Genomic DNA, 8,092 nt, shown 5'->3' on the forward strand with positions numbered 1-8,092 from the left:
AACTCCAAGGACTGCCATTCTGTTTTTCATTGCCTTTTTAATTAACCATTATTTCAGTTTCTAAATATTTTATTAGGGAAAAATGAAAAGAAAAGAGCCAAGCTTTATTTTCTAAACTACTTGCTAGAGATTAAAAACAAGATCACAGCTGACTATTAAGGTATGAGGTTATCTCCAGGCTATCAATATGAAAAAACATTTTTCAGTGATTTAAGTCCAGACTCATCTCCCCTGAATTAGTCAGCCAAAAGGCAGTTAGACGGTTCCCCAAATTAGCCAGCTGCCTTTCAGTTGCAAAGAAACTCCCTAAGGCCGCATAAATCATTTCGTCTTTATGTCCCATAGGCAGTACTTTGGATGGTAGGCGCTCATACTGAATGATCCATCTCCTTTTTATCTTGACCTGGGCAGCTGGATGGCCTGAAGCCTGCAAGATGCTCTTATGCCAGGCCCACAAGATGTCCTCTCCCTCTGCCCTCTATGATTCTGCACAGCACTTCAAACATTTATCACAACTATGACAGCTCCCTTTTGCAAAGAGATTGCTTGGTTGTTCTCTAGTACGAGGAACAGAAAACAATCGGTCATTTAAATAGAAATAGTACAGAAAAAAACACTGATAGGCTATTTCCCAGACTTAGGAGACCATGTTCCTAAACACCCTTCTTTCCTGATTACCCTTACCACTCCTGACTCTGCATCAAGAGGTCACAGTCCCACATGGGACAGTAGGAATATTACACAAGGTGGGTACCATACTGTTGTGTTTTCACCACCTGAGAAGCTAAATGAAGGGAGAGTTCTCCACAAAGAACAAAGCTGTAGAGGGCTAAGGATCAGAAGGACCCCCACATCTCCATGGGTCTTGAGGCAGCAGCCACATGCTGTTCTCCAAAATCTCAAGGTCTACAGCTTATCCCTGAGCCAGCAAAGAGCATAAGTCTTGGGAACTGCCTCAGCAGCATCCCAGTCAATATCATGCAATACACAGCAAAAGTACTCAAATCCATACTGGTCTGAAACTTCATTAGGTAGGATAACAAATACTTTCCTAACTTTGGGGAAAGCCATTTGTCCCTCATCCCTTCCAGCAAATGCCAACAGAGTGTGCCTGACAGAATAACATGGATGAGATCTTCAAGAATCCCAGCAGTCTGTATGGCCAAGTGCACCTACTGATTCACTTCACTTTGGGATGGACAAAGAACAGCTCTTCAATACTGATTAGTGTTTTCTCTCCTCCTCACACTTGCTTGCCTAGCCTCTCTGCAGCTGTGCTTCTTCCAATGAGGTGAAAATGAAAGAGGTTTGAGCATTTCTACCCCACCTTGTTATTCTTTCCATATCATCACCCACTTGCTGAACCAAAAAGAGATTCCTCTATAAATTTAGTAAAGGTAACTCCTCCAGTTATCTTTTCCACTTCCCTACACAGCATTTTTGAAAGTTTGTCTAAACCATATCAACTCCTGAAATCATCAATGGGACTCAGTTGAAACATCTGTATTACTGCTTGAAGCAGTCTTTGAAAGAAGTCCCCCCATTCTTTCCTTTAGCCCACTTGGTCTCTTTCTGTTCTACCACTCCTCATTTTAAATCTCTATGCTCTAAATCCATATGCTCTGAGAGACTTGCTAGTCAGTTAGCAAAGTAGAAAAGTTATGGAAATTCAGATTTGGAAGGCTTCTGTACATCTATGAAAAGACCAACATACACAAAGGTTCTTCCAGTGGTTACAGAGTCATGTTATATAATGTGGGAGTTCTAAGAGTGGAATGCTTAGAGTATTTATTTTTTCAAAGTTGTATTGAAAATTTTGGGTATACTGAAAGAAAACAAGAATCATGCAAGAGAGAAATACCAAGCTGAAAAATATCAAATGCAAGTAATATGTGACTAGCTTTTAAAAAGTCTGCTAGGATTGTAAGATAAGGCCATTGAAATACTAGTTGACCTTAAGAATGAATGCATAATGGCTTGACTATTGAGAAAATGTTTCAGGGAAACCTCCAACTTCAAAAAAAAACATGTTATGACATGAAACGATTGTACTTCATGGTGAATATTTACACATGCACTTCCTATAATGGTGGACATTCTCTCACTGCTGCCATGTTGCTCATTGTAAACAATATGGATTCTTCATTAGCTTTCATGTAAACAGAGTTGTGTAGGTTTAAAAAGATTTTCTGAATGGCCAAAAACCCTTTTAAATCTCAGTATGTACCTAGGAATATAAGGAGGCAATCAAAAAGAAATGTGCTCAGGAAGAGGTTAATGAGCTGCAGCAAGTGTAGTGCTTTCTTTGAACATTGCTCAAAGTTTAACTAGGAATGATGATGATGAAGAAGAACATGAACATGAAGAACATGAACATGAAGAACAATAACAAGTAATACAATCATTAGCTTAAAGTGAAGCCTCATGAGCCTTCAGATATGAAAAGAGATGTATATCTCTGTCGCAGTAAAAGTGAAAAGCAGTAAAATAGACATCCTGTTTTCCTAAAGAAGCACATAAATTATCTTGAGAGCCTTATTTCAGTCTTCTTTTACATATGATTCATGAAGAATAGGTTAAGCCTGTTTTTACAAGTTTCCATCGTGTTGCTGGGAAGAAGCGCTGCCAGATGGCTCTTGAGGAGAGAACACTCAATGCTCTTGAAAAGAAAGGGTGTGAAAAGAAGGACCTGCCTAAGCACATTTCAGAAAATTCAAAAGGTCAGGAGGTGACAAAAAAGCACGTGTTATTTCTCCAGATAATCTGAAATTTAGGGCCTGCCAACCCTGTCCACTCACTAGCTTTAATATACCTATTCAAAACCACATGGCATAATCATGATTGCCAGGGACAGGCATGATTGCTATTTCTGTGCTATCATATCCAGAAATCACTTTTGAGAGCAGAACTGTCAGTAACAAAGGACACCTGCTGCCTGAAAAAGATAGGGATTGATTTCTTTCATGAGTCATTGGCCACAGAAATATGAGCTTGCCCACCTTCTCCTATTTTTTACTGTGATTGAATGTTGCAGCAGGACTGTCATCCTGTTGAAGGTTAAAATGGGATTAAGACACTATTGTTCTCCACTCAGATAAAGGAGTTGAGAATACAGTGAATGTTAGATGAGCACTACTTATAGTTAATGCCTGCACCACACACCTGGAGATCAGCTAAGTGGAAAAAGTTGAAACTGAACTTCAGAAAAAAAGATATTGCTTACTTATGATGAGACTGATGAAAGTGACAAATGGACAGAAAAGAATACCGGTAAAAAAATCACAAATCTTGCATCACAGGTCACAATACTGTCACCAAAATTATATTTTTTTCATAGTGCTGAAGTCTGAACAGCAAAACACACCATGACACAGCACAATTTTGGAGACTATATAAAGGTTAAATAAAATTTGAGGCTAAACTAACTAACTAAATAAAATAAAATTGATTTTCCTCTTTTGCAGCTGAAAGCAATAAAAGCAGCTTAGGTGATATTTTTGAAAAATAATACAATTAGGTATCATACTTTCAAATGATTGAAAGCAGAAAGAACTACTGGAACTATTTATAATCTTAATTTTATAAAAAACAAAGTTTGTTATTAATTATTGTGTTCTGTTTATGTATGGTAGATTTTAAAACTGCATTTTCAGTGTGTCTGTGTTCCTTATGCAGAAAAAAAAATCATCATTACAATGACTTCTCTAGGTAACATGCTCAGAATAGAGCATATGTTAATAACCATATACTTGTTGGACCTGAGTCCAATTACCTCAGTCCTGAAGCCACCCTCTACTGAGGAACTGTTCTTTAGGAAATGACTGGAAGCGGAATCTGTAAAAGCAGCCCCTCAAGTAGATTTTAAAAACTGTTATTAACCCATTATATTTTTAAAGAGTCCTGTTTCTGTTTTTCTTGTAGGTATACACGGCAGTATTTGTGGAGAGCTGAATGCTGCAGGACAAACTGCTTTCCAGTTTTATGGCGCGTTGGTCCCCTTCTGATTTTCTGCCAACAGTGTTTCCCATTAAAATGCTCTGTCTCCAGTGGAAAATTTAGAAGGCAAATGCCCATTCCAATTTTGCTGCCTGCTGTATCAAGCAGAGTAATTTAACTGCATTAAGTAACTATTTAACAGATGCACCAGAATAATGCAGCTACAGTATATCTTTCATACACAAATTCACTTTATACAAATGTGCCTATTATATTATCATACATCCATATGTAAAAGACTGGCTATATATTTCAGAATTCTTGTATGTGTATAATATTCAATATTAAATCAAGAATTTCTACATAATAAACAAGTAGGCTAATATTTCCTCACTTTTAACTTGTAATTCACATGTATTGTATATCTTATGTTAACAGTCATTTAATTTGACACTGACAGCTATCACTATAGCATGAGGGGCTATACTCCATTTATGTTCTATATAGAACCATATTAATTGCCTGAGGTCAAAAAGGCAGTGTGTTTTGTCATGCTTACATCTTTCCAGTAATGAAGATGTAGCTGAGTCTGATTCTTGTGAACAGTTAGTGCCTGAATTCCACCTTAACTGGTAGTGCAAGAGCTGAGCTATGTGCCTACAGGAAATAAGAAGCATATGGCTCAAAATCTTCCACATAAAATAGATGGCAATTATAAAGTTCTAGTCAGTGGATATTAGTATCATTACAATGGTTAAAATACCACTTCTTTACAAGATAGTTTTCAAAATATGCACTTCTTGTTGGTAGTTATGATCTAATCTGAGTAGTGTTTGTATCAACATAATGAGTCCTAGAAAACATTCTTTATTTAAAAATGCAGAAATGAGGAAGATATACAGAGTAAAATCTCCCCAATGCAAAAATTCAGTGGAAGTCAATGCACCTACAACAATTTTTATCAATGGAAATTTGACCCTATGTTACCATTAAGGTACTATTATTTATCCAGTGCTTAGTAGGACTCTGCCTTTCACACCTCCAAACAGAAATATCTATTCAGCTTGTATCACCATATGAATGGAGCTGTGAAAAGATTGCCACATAATTAAAATGATGATTTTAGCCTTCTGACAGCTTTCTAGGAAGCCAAACAAAGTAATGTAGGCCAGTGCAATTTTGTTCATTTTCAAAACAAAGCCATTGTTTATGTAACAAAGCAAAGTTTGTGTGCATGACAGCATTGGAGAGGAGCAATTGCCAAAGGGTACATTTTCCCATGACAAAATATTTCCTAGGCGATCTACAGTGCTTTACTTAAAAACAAACAAACAAAAAAATGCCAAAGGATTGATTAGAGATTTCCAAAGCAAGCCTCTGGAAAATAGCTAAAATCAGATTTCATAATAAAATTACAGGGATACATTAAAAAAATCGGAAGCAAGGGCCACAGTAGCAATTCCAAACTTCACTTTCTTTTCCAGTGTTAGATTTGAGAGCAGGAAGAAGAACGGTAGTTATCGCTATCCCCAGCTACAGCAATCATGGTCTAAAATATTCAGCTCTCATAGAAATACTTAGCTTCTACTCACTCCACATCGGGAAGCATCTGTTATTCATGATTTAGTCTCTAGAAGTCAAACAGTTAGCGGATGATTTTTCTTATCTAGAGCCACTTGTACCTGGCTGACTAACTCCTAAAATCACTCCTTTTGAAATTATACATCTTTATTTTGAAACCATACCTGTTGTCAGTCACTGATGATCACAGTCTTCTTTTCTTCAGAAAGTCTGAGTGACATGCAAAATCCACTTTTGCAGAAGACGGTATATTAGTTAAAACAGTATAAGATTTATTTTTTTCTGAACAAAGCAAACTTTGAATAGTTCGAAATACATATAGTTCAGCATTGCCAGGGCTATGGATACACCATCAGGCTCTGACTGCTCTCATCAACCTGTAGCCATCTTCCTCTGCAAACCTCCTGTGCAACCTCTCCCCACCTCTCTCTCATCCTCAGGCTGCCCTGGCTGCAGGAGCGCAACCTGGTCTTTAAGTGGCAGCGGGAAACTTCATGTTTCCTTACGGGAAGGGGGGACCCAAAGCCTGAGGGCATGGACTTGCTCTGGGATTTCTCTGGGATGCTTCTTCCACCACAGCCATCTAGCTGCTTTGGCACCAATATTCCTGCACAACACAGGAGACGCTGCCTGGCCACAGGACTGCCGTGGCCTTGTTTGCTGCAGAGAGCCCTGCAGGGCCCTAAGGCCTATGACCGAGGATAATAATCCTACCATGGCTGCACCAAGCCTGATGTCCCCAAACTATGGCCCTATCCTCACTGCAGCAACTCGGCGCTAAGCTCTCTGCTCCCCCCATGGCTCAGCCCTCTCCTGCAGCCCTGGAGCATGCCTCTGCCCTGGCCACTCCACCCCCGCCAGCAGCATCCCCAGTTGAATACAGTGACTTTTCCAACACCTTTGAGAAGAAAGGGTGGGAAATATCCCCACCCATAGGACCACCCTATCGACTTGCTCTCAGGAAAAGAGGTGCCCTTCGGCAGTATCAATGCTTTGTCACGCTCTGAATTAGCGGTGTACCTCAGGGAGCACCCGGCACATGGGTTCATCTACCCGACTACTGTCCCTGCAAATATTTTTTGGATATTTTTAGGGGTATTTTTTGTTAAAAAGAAGGATAAGAGGTTGCGGAAGAATATTACACAGAAAGACAGTTTGGTCAGAGCAATTAGAGCCTGTTAGTGCACACAGGGCCTTGACAAGAACATCTGTATAAAACAACGCTTAATAATTCAGCACTAACATCTTTTAGTAGAGTGGTTGCGCATGCCTGTTTTTCTCCATGGAAATCCATGTTGCATGCCAGGTACAGAGTTTGTACTTTTTTATTGTGCAACTATAGATTTTTTCTCTAGTATTTTGCCTGAAGAGAGATGGAAAGCTAAGATTATTTTATTATATGCAAAAGTATTGTAGCTGATATTTACTTTCACTCTGCTTATGTTTCTCCCTTTTGCTGACTTTTGCAGTTAGAATGCAAATCCTCCAGCTGAAGGATCATCTTTTCTTCTTCCTTGTTTGTACGTTGTCTACAGAGCTATGCTTTGATAGCAGAGGCTCTGTTGTATTTTTCTGAAAGAAATATCCCAGAAAGGATGAAAGATGAGAGCTCAAAATTATTGTGTGATGCACTAATGAAAGATACCACCTCCATTTTATGCTAAGCAGAGAAATGAAGTCAGAATCAGGCTTTTTAGGAAGGGCAGGCCAGGAAGGAGAAGAAGGGAAGTTACCCTTCATGTGAGAGAGCATTGGGAGAGTATGAAACTGCACTTAGAGGTGAACGGTGGGCTGGCTGAGCACTTATGGGTGAGCATTAAGGTGCAGACTAACATGGGTGGCCCTGTGGTGAGTGTTTGCTACAGGCCACCTGGAATAGGAAGAAGAAGTAGATGAGGCCTTCTAGAGATAGCTGGAGGTAGCCTTACATTCACCAGCCCTGGTCCTCATGAGGGACTTGAACTACCCTAATACCTGATGAGGGAGGGACAACACAGCAGGGAACAAGCAATGCAGGAGGTGCTTAGAGAGCATTGATGACACCTTCCTGACACAGATGGTGGAGTAGCCAATGAGGAGAGGTGCTCTGATGGACCTGGTACTTACAAACAAGGAAGGGCTGGTGGGAGATGTGAAGGTTGGGGGCAACCTTGGCTGCAGTGACCATGAGATGGTAGAGCTCAGGATCCTGTAAGGAGGGAGCAGGGCAAAGAGCAGGATCACAACCCTGGACTTCAGGTGAACGAACTTTGGCCTCTTCAGGGACCTGCTTGGAAGAGTCCCATGGGATAGGATCCTAAAGAAGGAAGAAGAGTCCAAGAAAGGTGGTTGATTTTCCAGGATCACCTCCTCCAAGATCAGGAATGCTGTATCCCCATGTGCAGAAAGCCAAGAAAAGGCAGCAAGAGGCCTGCATGGATGAAAAAGCAGCTCCTGACAAAACTCAAACATCAAAAGGAGCTGTACAAGAGGCAGAAGCAGGGACAGGTGACCAAGGAGGAATATAGAGAAGCTGTCCAAGGATGCATGGATCTGGTGAGGGCAACAAGAAGGGCTTTTACAGAACCATCAGCAG

The sequence above is a fragment of the Dromaius novaehollandiae genome, chromosome 1 (assembly GCF_036370855.1).
Source record: "Dromaius novaehollandiae isolate bDroNov1 chromosome 1, bDroNov1.hap1, whole genome shotgun sequence".
Lineage (NCBI taxonomy): Eukaryota > Metazoa > Chordata > Aves > Casuariiformes > Dromaiidae > Dromaius > Dromaius novaehollandiae.